This window comes from Rattus norvegicus, chromosome 20 (genome assembly GCF_021556685.1).
Source record: "Rattus norvegicus strain SHRSP/BbbUtx chromosome 20, alternate assembly SHRSP_T2T, whole genome shotgun sequence".
NCBI lineage: Eukaryota > Metazoa > Chordata > Mammalia > Rodentia > Muridae > Rattus > Rattus norvegicus.
Window position 1 is genome coordinate 17,264,379 of NC_141553.1, and position 13,739 is coordinate 17,278,117.

Below are 13,739 nucleotides of genomic sequence, written 5' to 3' on the forward strand. Positions count from 1 at the left end.
ATAATTATCTTTAAAATGAATTTATAGCAGCCTAATGTTAACACAGTGTTCCATTTGTGTAGGGTTCTTTTCTGTTGGAGTCTCCCAAGTGCTCATCTGCAGTTAAACAGCCTTTAAACATTCTATATAGCCTCTCAAAATTATTTTTTGCATGCTCCCATAATAGTAATATTAAAAAGTCAGGTGCGGTGGCACGTGTCTTTAGATCTTGCAATAACAGGACGCATAACATTTTCAATATTTGAAGACGGCTCGTGTACAAGTTGAGATTAAGCCAAGTAGAGTTATATAGAAATAATTTGTATAAATAAGCAAATAAACAAACAAACAAATAAACAAAAATTGATTCCTCATGTACACATATAATACATATTCACCCCCCTTTTATGTACAGTTAAATATTTAGGTCATGCCATGCGAGTGCTATCTTTAAAATAATTTAGGTGTGAAACTTCATAAGCCTCTCCACCAACTATATTAGGATTCGGGTGGTGTTTTCTAGTGTAGTTCTTGCATGCTCGGTGGCCGCTGGGGAACCAAGAGTTTGTTTTCTCGAGAGCATGTGCTCACCCAGGCTTCTGTAGATGGCCCCCAGCCTACTTACATCTGTGAAGCTGCACTAAGTGGACCCCGTAGTCTAAAAAAGTTTTCCCCCTGTCGTTGAGAGGGAAAAACGGGGGAGGTGGAAAGAAAAGGAAGGGTAGGGAAGCAAAGCAAGGGGTTTTGATGAAGAGCATTGCTTTTATGAAAATTTCCCAACAAGAAAAAGGGCTTTGAGCATTTCGCCTCACTCTGCGCGGGAACACTGTACAATCCCTTCTAGGCTCAGCACTTGGCCTCCTGAATTCTTACATTCTTGTTAGTCTCTCGTTTTTTTTTTTTACTTTTACCCGTCAAGTGCAGACTTGACATCTCATCGAATTTGCGACACAGTAACACCTCTCTACCTGAGTTTTCACAAAAGTGTCGAGTTTCTACTTCCGCGCAAAATTCAGCGTGATCCCGGGAAGGTTAAAAATGTGTCCTCAAACACATCTCCAGTTTTGCTGGCAACCTTTTTCTTCGATGACTATAAAATGAAGGGTGTATATAATATAATTTGTAAAACTGTAAGTCAATTCCCTATCATTTTGGTGTCATAATTCAAATCGCATAGGCACAAGCTCATCGCGAACTGGTAAATTGAATGTCGTCAATCCAAAGAAAAAGACTTCTCCGCCTAACCAAGGACGCACGGTTCCTGTTTGCTGCGTTATCCAACACCCAGGAAGTTTGTTTTTTCTTTAACTCTACTGCAAACCACCCTGACTTTTCCATCCTTTAAAGTGTTTTTGTTGTGTCTATTTTATTCCGCCAAATACTTAAACTCCACAACTCACATTTATTCTTTGATTTCAACAAATGCGCCAAGTTTAAGGTCATTACTTTTCATTTGTTTCTTAATGGGAGATAATCTACAGTCATTTGTTTTGCAAAATTTAGGTGGCATCGAAGGAGTTTTTGTTTTTGTTTTTAAATAATTCCTAGTTCATCTCCATGCCAGGCGACATTTTATTTTTCTTGATGAAAGATAAGGAAGGCTTAGTTTCTCTTTTTCGGTCTTGAATACACTGCAAGTTTTATGATATATTATTTTCTACATATTGTGATCAAAAATGAGTCTGCCAATTAATTTCTAAAAAATTTATCAAATATATCTTAGTCTATTTTTCCATGGCAATTTTTCTTTTATGGCATTTATTACAATTTTTTTTCATTCATTATGGATTTGGTGTGTTCATCTAGGACTGAAGTCATCCATGCTGGTTTGCGTCTCATAGTTTCTCAGAAACACCTTTCTAGCATTAATAAATAAGCTGACTTTTCTCACACCCTTCTCTATGTTTTCTAGCTGCATAGTGTTTTTCATTTTTAAATTTTTTAAAATTTTTATTTAATTTTTTTTACACCCCAGATTTTATCCCCTTGTTGGTCCACCCTCTGACCATTCCCATACCTTCTCCCTACCATCCTGTCTCCATAAGGAAGTCCCCATACTACCACTACCACTCCACCAGACCTCCTCACTCCCTCAGGCCTCCAGTTTCTTGGGGGTTAGATGCACCTTCTCTGATTCAACTAAGACCTGGCAGTCCTCTGCTGTGTATGTGTTGGGAGCCTCATATCAGCTGGTGCATGCTGCTTGGTTGCTGGCCCAGTGTCTGAGAGATCTCAGGGGTGCAGGTTAATTGAGACTGATGGTTCTCCCACAGGGCTGCTCTCCTCTTCTGTTTCTTCCAGGTCTCCCCTAATTCAACCACAAGGGCCAGCAGCTTCTGTCCATTGGTTGGGTGTAAATATCTGCATGTGACTCTTTCAGCTGCTTGTCGGGTCTTGCAGAGGGCAGTCATGATAGGTCCCTTTTTGTGAGCACCCCATAGCCTCAGTAATAGTGTCAGGTCTTGGGTCCTCCCCTTGAGCTGGATCCCACTTTGGGCCTATTGCTAGACTTCCTTTTCCTCAGGCTCTTCTCCATTTTTGCCCCTGAAGTTCTTTCAGACAGGAATGATTATAGGTCAGAGTTTTGACTGTGGGATGGCAGCCCATCCCTCACTTGATGCCCTGTCTTTCTGCTGGAGTTGGGCTCCAAAGTTTCCTCTCCCCACTGTAGAACAGTTCATCTAAAGTTCCTCCCTTTGAGTCCTGAGAGTCTCTCACCTCCCAGGTTTCTGGTACATTCTAGAGGGTCCCACCATCTCCTACCTTCTGAGGTTACCGGTTTCCATTTGCTGGCCCTCAGGGCTAGCAGCCTTTCCCACCACCAATTACCTGATCATGTTCCCCTCTTTTCCTCCCTGTGCTCTTTCTCACCCAGGTCCCTCTATGTTTCTTTTTAATTTAACATAAGTGGCATTGCTGCCCAATATTGGATTTTCCATGGAAATTTCACTTTAACGAGTGTCCATGTGTGGGCATTGGTACAACCCCTTAAAAACACTTTCTTCACACATGGATCCATCTAGAAGCCACAAATTCCAAACAACAATGACAAGACTACTTCAGCCGAAATTCTATGATGAGCCAGATAAGAACTATAGAAAGTTGGGGCTGGAGAGATGGCTCAGTGGTTAAGAGCTCCGACTGCTCTTCCAGAGGTCCTGAGTTCAGTTCCCAGCAACCACATGGTGGCTCACAACCATCTGTAATGAGATCTGATGCCCTCTGCTGGTGTGTCTGAAGACAGTGACAGTGTACTTATATATAACAAATAAATAAATCTTTTAAAAAAACTATAGAAAGCAATTCATCTACTGATCAGCAATATGATGAAAACATGACAGAGAAAAATAAACGAAATGAACAGGATGTGTTGATGATAGTCAATTTCAGGCATGGTAAAAGTCTAGGAGTCTAGGCAAAAAGAAAATAGAACTGAGGGATACTACACTATAAATGTGTAAAGATCAGCAGTGAATAAAGTTATGTGGGGACGGACTCTAAGGTAGCAAGCCAATGATTTAAGCTAACCTTCAATTCTTTTTTTCTTTTTTCCTTAACTTCATTAGTTCTCTGTGAATCTCACATCATACATCCAATCCCACTCATGTCCTCCCAACTCATACCTGCCCTCCACCCTTCAACCTCCCCCACAACAAAGGAAAAATATCTCATTATGGAAGCTGGAGGTTATCAAAGTGCATTCCACAGTATAACCTTTTGACCATAGTTTTTGTTTGCAAATGGTTTTTGCAAAGACTCGTTGCTCTGGTACAAGTTCCCTGGCTTCTGCTACTCGATCAATACTAGAACCTCATTGGGACTCCTCTCGGATATCCTGTTGTTACCCTGTGTCATGGAAATCTTGTAGTTTGGGATTTAAAGATCTGGATACTTCATGTACTCCAACATTTCATTGATGTTGAACAGTGGATGATGGGTTGGGCCAGTTCAAAACCCTGGATCTGGGCCTGGGAGGTTTCTGAGCTGTGAAGTCCACAGGCTCTCCCAGTCTCCTGTCCTCAGGCCCAGCTTGCTAGCAACCGGGTTAGCCACCCTGCTTCACAGAGGAGGCACATGGTCCTTTTACCCCAGGGTTGCAGCCTGTGAGAGACATTGCCAGTTTTCCCACTCTCCTGACTTTAGGGCCACCTCTCTGGTCTGTCTTATGTGGCAAAGAACAAGAGTAAGAGATGGCATCTCCTTCTTGCCCATGCTGCCACAAGACAGACAAGTTGTGACCGTCAAGTTTTAATATTAAAATTAGAAGCATGGTTAACTACTGGGAAGAATGAAGTAGTTAACCTTACAGAGAGACATTCAGAGAAATTACAGGTTAGATTGGGGCTACTCTGCTGCTGAGGGACCACAGGAGCTCCTTGCCTCAGAATTGTCACTGAGCACTAGCATCTACATACAGTATAAATATATATTTACATATGCATCTGTATATATTTGAATGTGTGCATAGTATATATCTTTGTAATATATGGATATATATATGCCTCCTATACATACATAGATAGATAGATAGATAGATAGATAGATAGATAGATAGATAGATATAGATAGATAGATAGATAGATATAGATATATGCTTAATGCATGCAGGAATGTTGAGATATGTGCATTAATGTTTTCCTCAAGGTGAGCCAGGCACCTATGATATGATAGAAGGTTCTTCTATCCCAGGCATGAATGTGTCCTTGATATGAAAAATCTTCATAAAGCGTTATGTTGATTGTGTACTCAGAAGATACCGAAAGGAGAGCCTGCTCTCCTCAGACTTTCCTGTTGAATTTTAAGATCTCCTCGTAACATTTCAACTTTAATTGACTGTGGTCCCTTGGTTGGTGAAGATAGTCGAAAAGGTCTAAGTTTATTCAATCGGTATATAATTTAATGCTCAATTTAAACCACATCTTACCCTAATAATGTCGCTACATATTTCACTGAGCTTAAAAGCACATCTTGACAAGACACTTTAAAGAGAACTGTTTAAACTACCACTTTAAAAAAAAAAGGAAAGACCCCTCTTGAGTTGCTGTGGTTGTTATGTGATAATCAAGTATTTGCAGTATGAGTAACATAAATAATGAAGGCAGCTTTTCTTGAAAGGGCCCTGGTACAAAGGAATCGCAGCTCATTAAAATATTGATGTGGCCCCTACTAGTGAATTTCTAAGGCCTATCACAAAGGGTAGGGGGATAACCACCTCCAGGCATCTTCGCTTTTGTTTCTCTGTTTGTTTCGGTGGAGTTGTGTCTCTCTATCTGCAGTTCAGGCTGACTTCAAACTCATTGTGTGACCCACACTGAAAGTTGCAACTCTCCTGCCTCTGATCCTTGAATGCTATGATTACAGTTATACGCCACCTCATCCAGTGGACATGCCAGGAATTTATATGCTTCTGTTTAATGTGAATTAAACTGCACGAGTAGATCTGCATTCAAGAGCATTTGGGATTTTGCACATGTGTAAAATAACAAACCAATGAACCAAATACCATGAAATTAGGATGTCACCATGGTTAGCTAATGACTATCAAGTAGCTGTGTCTTTTCATTAAAGTTTGACGCAAAATTTGCTTTAGCCATTTAAATGTGTCTTGTTCATTTGTACCTTTTCCCTACCTATCTTTAGTTCAGATTGTAAGATTATTGTTTTCATCTTTGTGTAGAAAATTAACATCAAAGATACTTAAAGATTAATAGACAGCACTTTTCCCTGATAAAAACATTTATTCCTAACAATGAAACTTGAACTACTCATACAAAAACCCTTGAATATATATAATTTTGAAACTTTACTTTCAAGCATTATTTCTCTACTTCATTACTACACACACACACACACACACACACATACACACACACAAACTCTTTCTTCAAATTGTCATTATTGTTAATTTCTATTTCCTTACATTAGATGTTATGTGGGTGCTGCGAATTGAACTCAGGTCCTCCGCAAGAGCATTCAGTGCTCTTAACTACTGAGCCCTCACTCCAGCCCATTTCCTTACAATAGAGTCTGACTATTTTTGAGTTTATCCTAGAATTTTGACTAAAGATGTAACACAGCGCCAAGACCTCAGACACGTGCTGTTTTGTGGTGACAACCAGACAGTTTAGACACTCCAGAAGCCACAGATTTCTAGAGATCATTTCTGGAGTGAATAAAGCTGAAGGTGACAGGACACCACCAATCTTCCTCTGACTTCTACATATGCTCATGAGCATGTGCAAAGGCTTATACACCCATCCACAGACACATGCATAAACACACATATCACATATGCAAATACACATCACACATGCATACCCACACACATCACACATGCATATACATATGACACATGCATACACACACAAGTATCACACATGCATACACACACAAGTATCACACATGCAAATACACATCACACATGCACACACGTACAAATATCACACATGCATTCCCACATGCATCACATATGCAAATACACATCACACATGCACACACACACAAATATCACATATGCATAAACATACATCACACATGCAAATACATATCACACATGCACACACACACAAGTATCACACATGCATAAACACACACATCACACATGCACACACACAACTATCCCACATGCATAAACATACATCACACATGCAAATACATATCACACATGCATACCCACACAAGTATCACACATGCATAAACACACACCTCACACATGCAAATACACATCACACATGCAAATACACACAAGTGTCACACATGCATAAACATACATCACACATGCAAATACACATCACACGTGCACACACACAAATATCACATATGCATAAACATACATCACACATACAATACATATCACACATGCATACACACACAAGTATCACACATGCATAAACACACACATCACACATGCACACACACAACTATCCCACATGCATAAACATACATCACACATGCAAATACATATCACACATGCATACCCACACAAGTATCACACATGCATAAACACACACATCACACATGCAAATACACATCACACATGCAAATACACACAAGTGCCACACATGCATAAACATACATCACACATGCAATTACATATCACACATGCATACACACAAGTATCACAGATGCATAGACACACATATTACACATGAAAATACACATCACACATGCATACACACACAAATATCACACATGTATACATACACACACAAATATCACACATGTATACACACACACACACACACACACATTTTCCCCAGTGCAACCTTAACAACTGGAATAGTTAAATATAAATTGCCTCTGAAAGCAAAGACTCTCTTGATTATTCTGAAGCACAAGATTCAGAGATTTATATGGGCATATTTTTAAGCCTTATTACATTATTGATTTTCTTGGTCATAAAGATACTTAAAGTTTAACGGGTTAAATGAGGTAAGTTAATAGATGAACGTGTATCTTTAACGTAAGTTGAAATAGGCATTCTTTGCTATTAGCAATGCCCTGTGATTTTATCACTACAGTGTTGCAGTTACAGGATTGTAGTCTGTTATGTTATAAAGTTATTATGACTTCAGCTATGGCTTAATGAATTGAAAATTAAGGTGAATGGCTTTACATTGGTTTCTTGGCCTAGACAATTAAATGCCAAGAGGAAAGAACAAAATATATCCCTTTTAAAAACACGATTTAAGTTTTGTAGTCATCGTTAAAACACAAGATGTAATGATCAGTGAGGTTGCCTTGCTAAGATGAGAAAAGGTCTAAAGAGAGGACAGGCCTTGGCATCTCCAAGACAGAAATCCTCCAACAAAGAGATCAACTAGTTAAAAATGCTAAAATGCTTACGGGAGGAAATACAGGGATGAAGAGTAGAGCAGGAACTGAAGAAAAGGTCATCCAGAGACTGCCCCACCTTGAGATCCATCCCATATGCAGCCACCAAACCCAGTTACCATTGCTAATGTCAAGAAGTGTTTGCTGAGGGTTGGGGATTTAGCTCAGTGGTAGAGGGCTTGTCTAGCAAGCACAAGGCCCTGAGTTCGGTCCCCAGCTCCGGAAAAAAGAAAAAAAAAAGTGTTTGCTGACAGGAGCCAGATATGGGTGTTTCCTGGGAGGCTCTGTCAGAGCCTTACTGATATAGATGAGGATGCTTTCAGCTAACCATAAGACTGAGCATGGAAACCCCAATGGAGGAGTTAGAAAAAGGACTGAAGGTGTTTGCAACCCCATTTGAAGAACGAAAATATCAACCAACCAGACCCCCTCCCCCAGAGTTACCAGAGACTAAACCACCAACCAATGAGTAAACACGGAGGGACCCATGGCTCCAGCCACATATGTAGCAAAGAATGGCATAGTCCAGCATCAATAGGAAGAGAAGTCCTTGGTTCTGTGAAGGCTCATTTTCCCAGTGTAAGGAAATGCCAGGGTGTTGAGGTAGGATTGGGTGGGTGGGAGTGGGAATACCTCATAGAAGAAATGGGGGGGGTATAGGAGAGTGGGGAAAGGGGATAACATTAGCAATGTAAATACATAAAATATCCAAGAAAGATAAAATAATAAATAAAAATGGTTATCCTGCATGTAAGAGACAGTCAGGTATAGACTGCCCATCATAGCTCTCCCAGCACTGGAGAAGCAGGTAGGGGATCCCTGGGGGAGGCTAGGCAGCTAGAGTAGCCACACACCCTATTGGTGTGTGACTAATTGGTGTGAGACCTTGCCTCAAAAACAGAGAGTAGTTGAGAAAGACACCTAGCACCAACCTCTACCCTCTATTCTTCTGCACACACGTATGTGAGCATGAACGCTTGAACACACATATATCACAATCACAGAGGGGGAAAATAGTAATAGTGAGAGAGGGGTCCATGTTTAAACAAGAAAAGTCTTGGAGTTATTTTAAACACATATTCAGTAATTTATTAAGCTTGGATTTCCCTTTGGGAGTGGCAACTTGGAAAGCTGAGCTATTGCCAAACATCATCAAAAACAGATTTTTTTTCCTGCATTAAAACTTTATCACCATTAGGAATGAAAACCACAAAATGTGGAAAGGTGTTTCGAAAGCTTGTTTTTTTTAACATTTTTTAATTAAATTATTTTATTTATTTATATTCCAAATGTTGTCCCGCTTCTTTGTCCCCATCCTTGAATGCTTCACCCCATTCCCCCTCCCTTTAAAAAAAATGAACTGAACATTTCCCCTGAAATTGTGAGGTGTAGGAACTGCAGCCACCACATGTCCCTTCAAGAATAGTTTAGATATTAGAGTAGCCACATACCCTATGCTCTTAACTGATGAGAGACCCTGCCTCAAAAATACAGAGTAGTTGTGAAAGACACGTAGCACCAACCTCTAGCTTGGTAAGTTAGAGCTCAGATTCTCCTCCAATAGCCATGACTTCACAACACTAAGTAGGTAACTAGGCTCCTTTTCCAGGAATGACTTCCCTTTTTTGAATGGGTCTTAAGTCCAGCTAGAAAGTCATTGGTTACCTTCCAGACTGTACCATAACTGCGCATATCTCCTTAAGGGCAGAGTTCTGTGATGGCCATGGATATGGTTCATGGGTATCATCGCAGGGTAGAACTGAAGCTTCCGTGATAACTAGGGGCTCAAGGGGTGGGAGAACACAAGAAGTAGTTGTACAGAGCCAATTCAGATCAGCCCTGGAAGCAGGGGCTGGGGGTAAAGTATAAGAGAGGTTTGGAAGCAAGTAAGGAAAGAGAAAATGTTGTAATTATACTATATCCTCAAGAAAGAAAATACTTTCGATGGAGAAAAGATATTTTGAAAGAACAAAAAATATTTTCAAAAATGTGCTCCTTTCAGTCACCTACTACTTTATCCAATTCTTATGCTCAGACCATATCTTACGATTTATTCAGAAAATGTCAACTCTTGTCTTAAAATAGACAAGGAGAATTTTGCAAATTGAGTCAGAGTATTAGACTGATGGTGTTCCTAATCCCTTGATCATCTCGTAAGTTTCCTGTTTTCTCCACGGGGTTGTGGTAGGAACTATTTCAACTTGGCAGTTCATATAAAGGTATAGAATTTAAATGTTTTACCACAGAAGTGTCTATTCTGATCCATACATTAGTGATTCTCCAACAGTCAGTTATTCGTTGCCTCATCAAAGTTGTTCTTGTTTCATTGTAACTGTCACATAGTATGGAAGTATGGATCTTTAACCCCACCCTGCCAGAAGTTGTGTTATTAAACAGCGGACTACCCAGAACCACACTGGTTAGCCTCTACTCTGACTAATTGTTGCTCTTACCTTTCCCTATCTCAATATTTCATTGTATAAAACCCAGACTTAGAGACTTTCAAAATAGAAAAATCATGGCACTCAATACCTAAGCTTATTATCTGTTGTAGATATCCAAATCTAAATTGATGGGCTCTTGTCTTCCCAGAATACACACTTTACAGACTTTGCTAAAGAATTGTTTCTAGCATGCATGTGCGGGTGGGTGTGTGCATGAGTGCGTGTGTGCATGAGTGCGTGTGTGCGTGCGTGGGTGCGTGGGTATGTGCGTGAGTGCATGCGTGTGCGCGTGGGTGCGTGTGAGTGTGCGTGTGTGTGTGTGTGTGTGTGTGTGTGTGTGTGTGTGTGTGTGTGTATGTGTGTGTATACATACACAGTTTCTCTGGAGACCAGAAGAGGATGTTGACTCTCTGGAACAAGAGTTACAGGCTCTTATGAGCTGCCTGACAAGGGTGTTGGAAATTGAATTCGTGCCTTCTGGAAGATAGTTCTCTTAACCAATAAGTACCTCTCCAGCCTCTGGAATCAGTTTTTAACATGTATGCTGCCACTGTGTAATTAATTAATAAGTTACAAAGAACGAACATAAAAGATCACTGGGTTAAGATGTGAAATTACATACAACGTATCACTTAGTTATGAGACAATCCAATGGCACATTAGCACTGGCCATAACCACAGTGATTAATTCTTGCTTTTGGACTATTGATAGTACCACTCCACTTTAAATATAAAAAAACAAACTGTTTATTTAATCAGATTGAAGTGGTGTAAAATTAGGAAGACATACTAAGTTTACCTGTGGGAAATTAGTGAACCGTGAGAATTCAGTCTGCAAAAAAGTGTATCAAACTTCTCACGTATCTCTCCATGTCTGTTGTTCGCCCACTGAGCCCCTTTGCAGTCTCTATTCATCGTTTCTGATTTTCCTATTGGGAAATGATTTTCTTTGACTTGTGGGTTGCCCATTTCTACCAGTACAGACTCATAGACTTCTATCACTTCCAATAGTTTCTAATTCATTAATGTCATTATTATTTATACAATGAGCCAACAATTTTCACCATACTGGATTCTATACCTAAGGCCTGGATATAGTTCCTTTTTCTCTCTGAATTACAAAATGGCCTTCTCCCTACTGATTGGAAATAGGGAGCTGACTCATGCATCTCTCTTTCTGCCAGTCGTTATTTTTATTAGATTGCACTGAGGTACCATGGTCTTTTATTTGACAGATACTCATGCAGAGATTCTCACGCGGACATGCAGGGGAACGGACACACGCAGAGCGGTGCACACAGGGATGCACACGGCAGCATGAATGTGGAGGGATGCACTTACATTAACCAACATGGAGGGAAGCCTACACCAGCTCGGATGCACCCTACCAATAAATGAAAGTCAAAATTATCTCATATAAGAAAAGCAGTAAAAAAATAAAAGTAGTAAACTTTACCATTCCTAGTCCCCTATACAATTAAAGCTCTGAACACACTAAGCTAGTTACACGTTCCGACATAACAAATATTGCACATGCCACACTCGTAGCCAGCATATACCACAGCTAACACCATGAATAAGGAAAAGCTGAAGACATTCTCCTTAAGGTATGGGACAAGAGAAGGGCGCTCACTGCCACCCTGTAATTAGCTCAGGACTGAGCTCTCACCTGATCACCAGACAAGAGAGCACCTAAACAAGGAAGGACGCAAGTCAGATGAACTAATTCTGCATGGAGAAATTGCTAAATGTTCTCAAAAGGCCATACCACTAGTGAACAAATTTAATAAAGCCATGATACATTGCTACTCTTCTGTGAAGATACGAATAAAAGAAAAAGTAAAATAACTGAGACCCACAGCCAATCCTTTATCTGCCAGTATGCAAAATGGTATTATTTATATATTATTATATATAATATAATATATATTATGAAATGTATATTATGTTATATTTATTTTATTTATATTATTCTTACCTTAATTATAAGGTACATTATAAATAGATGAATTTGCAAATTTTATAACCAAGATTAAGTTCTATTCAATGGATTCTTAAAATAAACTTTCAGAGTACAGATATATAACAAGCAGGCTCTCCCTAATGTCAGCCTGAATCCATCATTCCCAATTAACTATATGATGTGCATATTATCTAAAGTATAATTCTATTTTCAGACTAAACTTCTTTGTGTCGATGTATGAAACTGTCAAATAAAGACTTTTATAAGCATGTTGAGTATGTAGAGGTATGCTTATGGTATTAGAAATAGACTACAAGTAGCTTCTTATAAAACAAAGAAACACCGTGAAATACATTTTTCACATCTTATCCATTCTCACCATAGGACGTTGTAGGTAATGCATTCGGAAATGACATTCAGAACAACATGCCTGTCTTCTAAAGTGCGAAATTGGCAGTTGGATAAAAAGTGTCTCTTTGGAGATGGAGAAATGGCTCAGGAGTTAAGAGCACATGCTGCTTTTGCAGAGAACATGAGTTGAGTTCCAACATCTACATCCAGAGGCTCACAACCACTTGCAACTCTAGCTTCAGACTCCATGAGTGCCTGTACTCACATGCACACATCCAGTTGCATGTAGAGACGTAATTTAAAACTAAAAGAAATCGTGTTAAAAGACTCTTAGAAGTCCTATGTGATGCTGCATTACTGTGGGATATGTACATGCTCATTCAAAGTGTCTCATTTAAGGGAAAGAATTACCAGACAGGTATCCCTAGAAGAGGCATATTTTCAGGAACACGAGGCCCATTTGATTAGGAATTTATTAATTAAAAATATTTCATATTAACAGACTTGAAGATGAGACTTGTAAAAGCTGTTAGTACTACATACGAAAATACAACTGCATATTCATGTCCCATATTCTGAAGGAATGGAAAAAACAGCTTGCCCTCTTTCTCCCTGAGTCGAATACATTACATTCAATTAAGATTCTATCGACATGTTCTTGCTTGTTTAACTAGAATGTTCTTTCGTACCAAATGTAGCCTAAAATTGTCTTCCAATCCCTACATTAACAGGGAATGAAAAGATTATTGTTTGATCCTTTTTCCTTTTTCTTTTTCTTTTTATTGGATATTTTCTTTATTTACATTTCAAACATTGTCTGCTTTCCCGGTTTCCCCTCCGGAAAACCCCCATCCCATCCCCCTACCTCCTGCCTCCATGAGGGTACTCACCCACTCCCTCCAGCTTCCCTGCCCTAGCATTCCTCCATACTGGGGCATCTAGCCTTCACAGGACAAAGGGACCCTCCTCCCTTTGATGTCCTACAAGGCCGTCCTCTGCTAATATGAGGCTGGAGCCATATCTACTTTTTATTGGTGGTTTAGTCCGTGGGAGCTCTGGGCTGTCTGGTTGGTTGACATTGTTGTTCTTCCTAAGGGGTTGCAAACCCCTTCAATTAGGTCTGGATTTTAGTTTCAACTAAACACCTCTTCAACACAACGTCGTATGAG